The 11,461-nt window shown below is 40.4% G+C and overlaps 1 pseudogene; it reads right to left on the bottom strand.

The window, feature by feature from the left end:
- Positions 1 to 1,836: 1,836 nt before the first annotated feature.
- On the bottom strand, positions 1,837 to 2,473 carry LOC147429846 (uncharacterized; annotated as a pseudogene).
- Positions 2,474 to 11,461: the final 8,988 nt, after the last annotated feature.

The raw sequence follows: 11,461 nt of genomic DNA, 5'->3' as shown, positions 1-11,461 counted from the left end.
CTTATTTCTTCTCTTCAAGACCAATCTCTGTTATATAGCCATCACTGAATAATTCCACTAGCCTGGAACCTTCTTTGCAGTAATTCTTGGTAAATTGCTTGACAAGATTTTTCTTATTAAATCTCAAGAAATCCTTGTCCGATAGATGCTGCACAGTTTTAAAATTGATATCAAGTAACCCTGCATCAAGTATGGTGTGGTAGATTCTCCTAGAGCAAGAGTTGTTGGTAGTCCACTAGATGCATCACTTTTTCCAAAAAGGACCACAACAGAGAAGAACTGTATGGACCCAGCATAAAACGCTTCTCTTTCATGATGTAGAACTCCAACACTCTGTTGTCGCATTATGTCCTTCATATTATTCAAAGCGTTCTGCAATTGCACAAAATCTGTCATGTTTAAGAAAGCAAGAAGCACATAGTGTGCTTCTTTTGAGCCTCCACTGATGGAAATCATCCCATTCAAGAGATCTTTGTATCGATCCTCATGCCAATGTGTGTTGCTCTTAAAGGCCTCTGATCTATCCAATACACAAAGTCCTATGGGAACTGGGTTGCGAAGGTGACACTCCAAGTATGAAGAACCTTCAATATGAAGGTTTACCACATAAATCCTCCAAGGAACTTCTATTTCTTTTACTTGCTCCTTGTGTAGATTGATTGTCCACTCAACATACTTTCTTGCACTCTCTGGAAAGTCGATCTCTTGATTCCTCGCTTTAATTGTGTCTTGATCCATATATCACAAAGCTCAAGAAACTTTATACACAACATCATTGATGTTATACATCAAGACAAGATCCTCCCAAGTATTGCACTTTGCATCTTCATTGAGAGAGTTAAACTCCTCAAGCAAGGCATCTTGAATGATACGATCTTGCTTGAGTTGTTTGATTCTTTCAAGCATGTCCATGATGTATGTGTCCTTTATGCCCTTTGATAACACAATTGTGCCATCTCTTATTTTTGCTTGTAGCTTCTTAACCTCTTCTTCATCCAAACCAGCTAGATACCTAAATAATGTGGCACTTGTTTTCTTAGTCTCTTTTTCCGATTCTATTATAATATCTAGCCATTCATTAAAGATGGAATAAGAATAAGTCACCATGTGAGCTTGCTTTGTAATAAAGGATAGTCCAACACATAACCTGGCCATTCTTAAAAATGCCTACACAAAGAAACTAGAGAAATCAAAAATTGGCTATCAAACTTGCATGTTGTCCTATGTTTCTAGTGCAAAAGATAAATAATATGCGATTAGAAATTTATCACTTACATCCCATTTGCTATGAGATGAAGTTCCCTCCATGACACCAAGTGGTGGCCTTGCACGACATCCATTAAATCTCCACTGATCACGTAAGTGATTCAGTATGACATTGTATGGTTGCTTCAGATACAAGGCCTTTGCTTGTTCATTTGCAATAGCAGATATAGCGATAGAAACATGTGGAGGTGGATCTACAACAATGCGGGCCTTTCGTTGAGCATACACTGCCACGAGCTCTTGTGATCTACCCCCCTTCGTCATTTCTTGAACTCTCAACATTTTTGTTGCATATATAGAGTGTTTTCCATCAAGAATCCAATACCTATGGTCTTTTAGCTTGCCCTATTCAATCTCTGATAGTGTCATGGAGATTCATGTCCTTTGACCACAATTCTTGGCATGCATCAAATAGGCACATGATGAAGGCCTATTTGCACTTGTAGCAAAGAGAAGCATGCAATTATCTAGCTGCTCCTTGTCAAGTTGGTAGGAATTATGATGACTAGGAGCAACAAAACAATTGGTCACTGGAATTTCATACTATGTATACTTGAATGGAAAAATATGCTAAATACTTCTCCATGCCTCCAGTATCTGCCTTTTGAACCTCTTTCTCTAAACGATCAGGCTCCACAAACCTTAAGTGAGGTTGGTTGCTTGTACCCTCTTGTGAAGCATCTAGATTTGACTCATCCACCACTTTGGACCCTCCAAAAATATGAGCCTTGGCCCTCTTTGCTTTTGGATGAGAAGATTTTGGCCTTGGACTCTTGGTGGAGGGCTTCTTATTCTTCACACTCTGGACAATGGAGTCATGAAGAGTGTCTGCAGTCACCTGTGTAGGATCCATGTCTACATTCCAACCTTTAGAGAACATAGTTACCTCTTAATCTTTTACCATGCATTGAGCAAAACATGCCTTTGGAGATAGGCAATACTCTATATTCCCTAGAACTTGAATGTTAATGCACTCAATGCTAGGATGCCCTTCAACGGTTGATACAGCTACCGCAACTACTTGGCCTAGATCCTCAAATACATTGTTATCTTGTTCTAAGGCAAGAAACAAATGTACTTTATGATATTGAGCACCTTGTAGTCCATAAATATCGAGGTACCATGGACGAGGCTCATTGGTAGCAAGGTCAATTCTAATTGGAATGGTAGTTACTTTTCTCTTATTTGAGGTCCTCACTTGAGACATTTTTACCCTGAAAAACACGTCATAATTACATACTTAATCTAATTTGAGGAAAAAACATACAAACGCACTTTTCTAGCGAAAGAAAGATAGAAAATATAGAAAAAATGAGTTTGGATTGTCAATCTAGGTGCAGATATACCTATGTAAGAACATACACATGTGTATAAAATAACATACAAGAATGCTTTTCTTGGGAAAGAAATATAGAAGATACAGAGAAAATGAGTCTGGATTGGACAGGTGGTCAATCTCTGTGAAGATATGCACATACAACAACATACGACCATCACTTGACCTAGAATGGATAGGTGGTCAATGTAGACAACACATCTGACTATAAAGATAAAAAATGAACCTAGATTGGACATGTGGTCAATCCATATCTATATATACACATGTAACATAATACGACCATAACTTGACCTAGAATGGATAGGAGGTCAATCTAGACAACACATGTGCCTATTAAAGGACATGGTTATGCATGTCTGGTTGATGGAAAATGTTCTAGCATGCAAACACTTGAAAGTAACCCAACAACTAATACAAGTTCCTTTCATACATTGCCAGAGAACTTGTTATTGCGCTAGATAATTGTGCTGGAGAAAATAAAAATGGATATCTTTTTGCATATCTATCCTTGCTAGTTGCAAGGGGCATTTTCAAGACTATCCAATTGGGATTTCTAATGGTAGGCCATACACACAAAGATATAGATGCCATGTTTAGTAGATTTTCAGAGAAGTTGCGGGTCTCACAGACTTACACTTTGCCACATTTGATGGATACATTAAGAACAAGCTCAACAACTTCTCCACCTCCCTTTTGCTTGGGGAGGTACCGGATTTCAAGAAGTATTGTGATGGCTATATTTGTGATGGTCAAGATGCACTTGTAGGACATTCAAAACCCCTTCAATTTAGGTTATTAATGCAAGATTAGACACCAGTTATGCAATATAAATCTCATGTAGGTGTTCCTAATTGGAGTGGAAGAATTCCAATATGGAAGAAAGATGCTAAAGAGCTTCACAAGCCAAACTTGACCCAAGATATATACTTTGAGAATTTTTGGCCATGATCTCAAGGATTTCAAGCTGATGATGTTGTCACAATTCAACAACAAGAGGCAGAAAGATTCATTGGACTTGAGGAGTATAATGATCATTATTCCGGGCCTCAACGAGAGAAACCAAGGCAGGAGTTCAATCCTATTCTAGATGTAAATAAAGGTGACTTCCTATTGCTATGGCCAAGTGACCCAGAGATATATCCTGTTTGGCTTGCTACAAATTTGTCTAACATTGATAAGGATCCCTCATCACCAAATTATCAAAAGCTATATATTCAATATTGGGCACCTTGTGTAAGAAAGAGTGGGTTGACAGATGCACAGGCATATGCCAATTGTTGGAACGGATTTTGGATGCTCAATGATAAAGACCAACCAACACGAGAAAATATAGATTCAATTGTTTGGTCTTGGAGATCAAGAAAGAAAGGTCCATTTGTCAGAATTAAGATACCAAAAAGACATGCAATGAAAGCAAAAACTTGTTTGGGCCTACTTGAGGTGCAAGAACAAGGAAATGAATTGGATGGTGACTCCACTGGGGAATAGCACATTGTAAATTCCATGGTATTTCCATGAAAAGTTTCATTTCTCCATAATGGTAAGTATAGTGATCTTGCAGGTTGTCTTTCTCTTGGCTTGAAATTATGATACTGGGTCGAACTTTCATCCATTTGTGGTCATCATTGTCATAAGTGTAGAATGTTGTTTATAACACCACAATGGTGCTCATTAATACCACAATGACATTCATGTACTCCATCATGACATGGTGTTTATTGACACCACAATGGTGTTCATTGGTAACCACAATGACATTCATCAACTCCATCATGGTGTTTATTGACACCACCAATCAGCTTTATTATCAATTGTATGCTTGAACACTATTTTGAGGACTTTCAATGGTGTTTATCAAAACCCAAATCTTAATGGTTATCGCTCATGTTCACATGCATTTTGTGATCTACTACCATAACATGCAGTCTTCATACTCAACCAAGCAATGTCATCACATGAACCACTATCTTGCTTCCACGTAGAATTCCCAAATTATGTGAAACTAGTCCATTTGAAAATTCCCATAATGAGAAACTTTTCCCACATTACCTAATATGGACTTTGGCAATATGCAAGACAAAAACCAACTAAAAGCAGCTAGAGTGCTTGCTTACCAGTCTGCTCTCTGTACATCTTGCATCCAATGCACTCCAAGAGACGACATTCAAGACATGAAGTTCGTCATGAATAGAGTCCACTTTGCATACATGTTAATTGTATCTAGAAAGAAACCACCACTCTGTGTTTGAAAAAAATAGCCAGTGTGCTTTCTTGCTAAGATTATTGTCACATGCGCACTTGTCTTGAGCCACGTGGAGATGCTTCTAACATAGTCTAGCATCAGTCTTAGCGTAGGACCTAGCCTGGCACCTTTGTGAGCCTATAGTAGGACGTGCATTTCTAGACCACTCACTCTTGTACAGAACAGTTATCCCATCATGAGCATTTTCCAGAGCATAGAACCCTTTTTTCCAAAGTACACATTTTTCACGTATTTATTGTTAAGTGACTTTTGTTGGAAAATTAGGTAAGGAAAGTCGCTAAGAACCTATAAAAGAAAATCAATAGAGATAGAGGAGGCAGCAAAAGGTGGTGCACCAAGTGTTGCACCTGGTAGGTGGTCCCTCTCTCAACAGTACCACAGCAGCACTAGCATTTTTGGAGCATATTTCAACCATCAGCATTTTTGCAACAATACCATCCCTTTAGCCTCTTTGCATCCCGGATTCCATTCCCGATAGCAGATCCTCACCGGAAGGCCATACATCATGATAGATTCTAGTTTTCAACCCTAGTGTTTTTTAGTCTTGACATCGTCATTGAAGACACCCTTGTCATCATCAACATCCTCATCGTCATCGCAGGTCTTGGCTTGACAATGAACCATCATTGCCATCATCGTAGTCCAATCTTCATCATTGCCATGACACAGTACCGCATTTTTCGTCCTTACATCAGAGCTAGTTCTCAGCCTTACAGTTCAGCCAGCGTTTTTCAAATCTCAGCCCTAGCCTCGTGTTGTCATCATCGTCACGACGACATCGATGTGTGTGTGATAGTCGTCAATGTTGACATCATATCAACATCATCGTCATTGTTGACATCATCATCTTTGACATAGACCAGCAGTACCAATCGTTGACATCATCATCTTCGACATAGACCAGCAGTACCCATCACGGACATCATCATCTTTGACATAGACGACTAGTACTTGTCGTCGCAAACCTCCCTGTCTTTGACATAGACCAGTAGTACCATGCATAGACATCATTGTTGTTGAAATAAAAAATCACCAATCGTTGTCGACATCATGGTCTTCGACATAAAACCTCAGTACCCAGTACCCAGCATCAATAGCATCAATATCCATTAGCATTAGCATTTAGTCATTGTATTAGCATTCTGCAAGAATAAATACAGTACTTGCTCTGGCAACAGAGCAAGGGGGCCCTTGAGGGCTGGGACCCAACATCCATGTGTCATCTCTTTTCTCTCTCTTGTCTCTCTCCAGTTCAATTCTTTCAAGTGAAGTAAAGTGTCCCTTGTGTTTGTGTGCGGAGTACTAGATTCGAACAAAATCCTTATTCTCTTTCGCTGTAGCTGACACTTATTGCTCTCTCTCTCTCTCTCTCTCTCTCTCTCTCTCTCTCTCTCTCTCTCTCTCTCTCTCTCTCTCTCTCTCTCTCTCTCTCTCTCTCTCTCTCTCTCTCTCTCGTGTGTGTGCCAATAAAAAGATGGAAATGGTATAGCCTTTCTATCACCCAAGTGTGGTGGATTGGTTACACCATTTCCCACTTGAATAACAGGTCTTGAGTTCAACTCTCCTCGTCCGCTAGATCTTTAAGGTCTCTTGGGATAGTTTCCTACAACATTAAAAATCTCTTCTTCTTCTTCTTCTTCTTCTTCTTCTTCTTCTCTCTCTCTCTTTCTCTCATGTTGTGACATTGGTAGTTTTTTGGCACGTGTTCGCTCATTGAATTGGAGGGATGGAAATTCCCAAGAATCTCTCTCTCTCTCTCTCTCTCTCTCTCTCTCTCTCTCTCTCTCTCTCTCTCTCTCTCTCTCTCTCTCTCTCTCTCTCTCTCTCTGTGTGTGTGTGTGTGTGTGTGTGTGTGTGTGTGTGTGTGTGTGTGTGTGTGTGTGTGCACCTTTCAGGTCAAACAGGGCCTCCTCCTTTCCTCAGAAAAGGCACCACTGTTTCCACTCAATCAGCTCAAGCTCAACCCTTTCGAGGACTCCATGGCTACCTGGATGTTATCTGCAAAAATTTTGTCAACCCTTCGACCCTCATCTAGAAGAGGGCAAACATTCAACACTCTCACCATCCTTTTGGATATGGCACTCAGCATTTAGAAGCAAAGGCTTATCCTCTTTAGCTCAATCCCTTCCCATGGAAGGCAAGGTTGCTCAGTAGTTTTCTACTAGCATATCTTCTTTGGGAAGATATTTCAATATTGAAGCAAACAATGTCAACCATTGCAATGCAAATTTCTATGGTGATTTTATGATCTTTGGGCAGAGAAACGGTCTGTTGACATTGAAGCATGCAGCCCTAAAAGCGCACTATTTCTTGCATCTTGAACACATACACTTTCTACTCTAATTTAGAGAGATATTTTGTTGAGGCACGTGAAGAGAACAGGGGTTTTTGAATCTCTATTCATGGCCTACTCTATTCTCTTTGAAGCTAAATAGAGATAGGGATTTTTGAGTCTCACTTAACATCCCACTCTGTTCTTTTAGAAGCTAAGTAGAAACAAGGGTCCTTGAAATTCACAAGATCATTGAAACAGAGTAGCAGGACATGTATAGTCACACATGGCTTTAATGCTTGATTGATGAAAAGGGGTTTTGGGGGATGACTGAACTACCTAAGCTATTCTTTTCCACGCTAAATAGAAATAGAGGTTCTTGAAACTTGGATGATAATGTTACTTTGTTCTTTATATTGATTGATAAAAATCCATTGGGGGCCAAGGGGCTTATCTGCATGAATCTCCAAAATGGGTTGTAGTGCTCTTGCAGCAATGGGTGGGGTAGTTGATGACTCCAAGGGCAGCTCTACAGTTCCAACAACATTGTAGCCATTGGGGGCCAAGGAGCTTACTTGCGTCAACCTCCAAAATGGGCAATAGTTCTTTTACAGCAGTGGGTGGGGTAGTTGATGACTCCAAGGGCAGCCCGGGGAGGTCATCTGATAAAAATGTAACCTATCACGTGAGTTCAATAGAAGGGTATTTAAAGTTCTTGAAACTTATAGAAATATATATACAGAAGGGCATTATTTTTTCAAATTTGAAAAAAACTTACAGATTTTAAAAGAAAAGGGTACATTATATTCTTAACAAAATTCATAGATAAGGGGTTTTACAAACATGTCTTGAACGCACGTGATATGGTAGTTTTAAACATAGTGAACCCCCAAGAAGGGCAGCTGTGCAATTCCAGCAACATTGTCTACCATCAAGAAGCAGCATCTCCCTACCTCAAGAGATTATGCACAAGCAAGGCAAGACAACTGTAGGGGACTAGAGAGAGAGGGAGAGAGAAACTTATAGATGTGGGGATGTGCGAGGGCGGGAGGGGGGAGGGGCTCAGGACTGAGTGATACGAGCATGGGGGCGTGGGATCTACGATGAGACAATCAAGCATCGTAGATCTCAGGATACCCGAGATTACTTTTTGTACTGAAGATTACTTTTGGTCACATTTAATATAAGAGTAATCTCTTTCCCATACCATCACAAAAAATGCATGGGTGCTCGTGTGGATAGGACATGGGAGTCGCAAAGGTGAGGTCAAGCATTTGAGGCTTGGGTTGAAGTAATATTAGGTACAATTGTAATCTCGGGTACCCGAGATTTTTTTTCCACTCCCGAGATTACTTTACCACAATCTACAGCTCTCCTTCATCCCACCAGAGATCCCACCCCCTCAATGCCCATGTCACTTAGTCCCCACAGGGGGGGGGGGATTGAAATCACTTGGATTCAGAAAGCACAGTAAAAGTGCTTGATCAGGAGCACAGTAAAAGTGCTTGAGGAGCTACCTGACCAAGATGTTGTCTCTTGGATTTCATTGATTTTATTTTACAACATGCCGAATAGAGGCAAGTCTAGGAAGCTTTGGGCTGTTTTCTGCAGATGCAAAGCAAGGGTATCTCGGGGGTATCTCTCTCTAGATGCAACAACTTACACTTTCATCTGGAAGGTGTGTGGCATCACTCAAGATGTTAATACAGACAAAATAATTCATAATGATATTGTTAGTCAGAGGCTGCTGAAAGAATACATGGTGCTTGGTACCTTAGTCGACATGTATGCCAAATGTGGTCTATTTCAAAAAGCACAAAAAGCGCTTAAGGAGTTGCCTACCCAGGATGCTATCTCTTGCAGTGCAATGATTTCCAGATGTGCCCAACAGGGTCAAGGTGTGTGGCATCACTCAAGATGTTGATACAGACAAAAGAATTCATAATGATATTGTTAGTCAGAGGCTGCTAAAAGAATACATGGTGCGTGGCACCTTAGTCGACATGTATGCCAAATGTGGTTTATTTCAAAAAGCACAAAAAGCATTGAAGGAGTTGCCTACCCAGGATGCTGTCTCTGTGCACTGATTTCCAGATGTGCCCAAAAGGGTCAAGGCGAGGAAGCTCTTGGTTGTTTTCAACAAATGCAAAGCGAGGGTATCTCTCTAGTTGCAATTACCTATGCTTCCATCTTGAAGGTGTGTGGCACTATACAAGACAAAAACCAGCTAAAAGCAGCTAGAGTGCTTGCTTGCCACCCTATTGTTGGTACATCCTACATTCAATTCACTCCAAGAGACAACATCCAGGACATGAATTTTGTCATGAATAGTGTCCACTTTGCATACATGTCAATGCAAGCCGAGGTAATTGTATCTAGAAAGAAACCATCACTCCTTATTTACAAAAAATAACCTTTTGTCGTTACATTGGTAGTTCTTTGGCGTCGTGTTTGCTCATTGAATTGGAGGGATGGAGATTCCCAATAATATCTCTCTCTCTCTCTCTCTCTCTCTCTCTCTCTCTCTCTCTCTCTCTCTCTCTCTCTCTCTCTCTCTCTCTCTCTCTCTCTCTCTCTCTCTCTCTCTTTGTGCACCTTTCAAGTCAATTAGGGCCTCCTCATTTTCTCAAAAAAGGCACCGATGTTTCCACTCAATCAGCTCAAGCTCGACCCTTTCAAATATTCCATGGCTACCTGGTCGTTATCTGCAGAATTTTTGTCAAGCCTTCAACCCTCATCTAGAAGAGGGCAAACATTCAACACGATCGCCATCCTTTTGGATTTGGCACTCGGCATTTAGAAGCAAAGGCTTATCCTCATTAGCTTGATCCCTTTGCATACAAGGCAACGTCGCTCTACAGTTTTGTGATGGCATATCATCTTTAAGCAAAGTAGTGCAATTTCAATATTGAAGCAGACAATGTAGAAATGTTTATCTACCATTGCAATGCAAATTTCTATGGTGATTTTATGATCTTTGGGTAGAGAAAATGTGTGTCTATATTGAAGCATGCATCCCTGAAAGCGATTGCATCTTGAACACATACACTTTCTACTCTAATTTAGAGAGCAATTGTGTTGAGGCATGCAAAGAGAACAGGGGTTTTTAAATCTTTGTTGATGGCCTACTCTATTCTCTTTGAAGCTAAATAGAGACATGGATTTTAGAGTCTCACTTAACATCCCACTCTATTCTTTTTGAAGCTAAGTAGAAACAGGGGTCCTTGAAATTCACAGAATCATTGAAACAAGGTAGCATGCCATGTATAGTCACACATGGCTTCAATGCTTAATTGAAGCCATGTATAGTCACACATGGCTTCAATGCTTAATTGATGAAAAGCTGTTTTGAAGGCTAACTGAAGTACCTTATCTTCTTTTTTCCAAGATAAATAGAAATAGGGGTTCTTGAAACTTGGACGATAATGCTACTTTGTTCTTTATATTGATCGATTCATTGCGGGTCAAGGGACTTACTTGCATCAACCTCCAAAATGGGTAGTAGTGCCCTTGTAGTAGTGGGTGGGGTAGTTGATGACTCCAAGGGAAGCTTTGTAGGTCCAACAACATTGTAGCCATTGGGGGATCGAGGGTCTTACCTGAGTCAACCTCCAAAATGGACAATAGTGCCCTTGCAGCAATGGGCGGGGTAGTTGATGACTCCAAGGGTAGTTGTGCAATTCCAACAACAATGTCTACCATCAAAAGCAACAGTTGCCTACCTCGAGAGATTCAGCACCATCAAGGCAAGCCGACAGTTTGTTTGGGGGGGGGGGGGGGGGGGGGGGGGGGGGGGATAGAGAGATCTATAGATATGAGGATGTGCGAGGGCAAGAGAGATATTTATAGATGCGGGGATGTGCGAGGGCAAGAAAGAGGGCGGGGGAAATTGACATCGCTTGGTCTCCACTCCTCGTTTCTAGAGTGCTCTTTGCATTAGCTTTTTCCATGTGGCACATGGCAATCCAAGGAGCTTTAGTATATAGTAAGATGTCCAACCTAAACCTAACTTTCCTTTTCCTTTTTAAGGGATCTCCCAAGATTCTCACTAAAACTAATGGTTTCAAAATTGGGACAACTATTCAAATTCTACAATTAATAAATTAAAGTATTTCTCTTAAAAGGGAAAAAGGAGGACATTTGTCCAAATGCTACAATTAAGAAATTAAATTCTTTCTCTTAAATGGGGAAAAGGAATACATCTGTCCAAATTCCACAATTAAGAAATTAAAGTCTTTCTCTTAAAGGGGGAAAGGAGGAAATTTGTCCAAATGACACAATTATAGTAACTTAAAAGGGAAAAGGAGGGCGCTTGTCCAAA

This window comes from Adiantum capillus-veneris, chromosome 22 (assembly GCF_014529385.1).
Source record: "Adiantum capillus-veneris isolate H3 chromosome 22, ASM1452938v2, whole genome shotgun sequence".
Classification (NCBI taxonomy): Eukaryota; Viridiplantae; Streptophyta; class Polypodiopsida; order Polypodiales; family Pteridaceae; genus Adiantum; species Adiantum capillus-veneris.
Note: the sequence above shows the minus strand (reverse complement) of the source record. Positions and strands in the feature narration are given on the sequence as shown.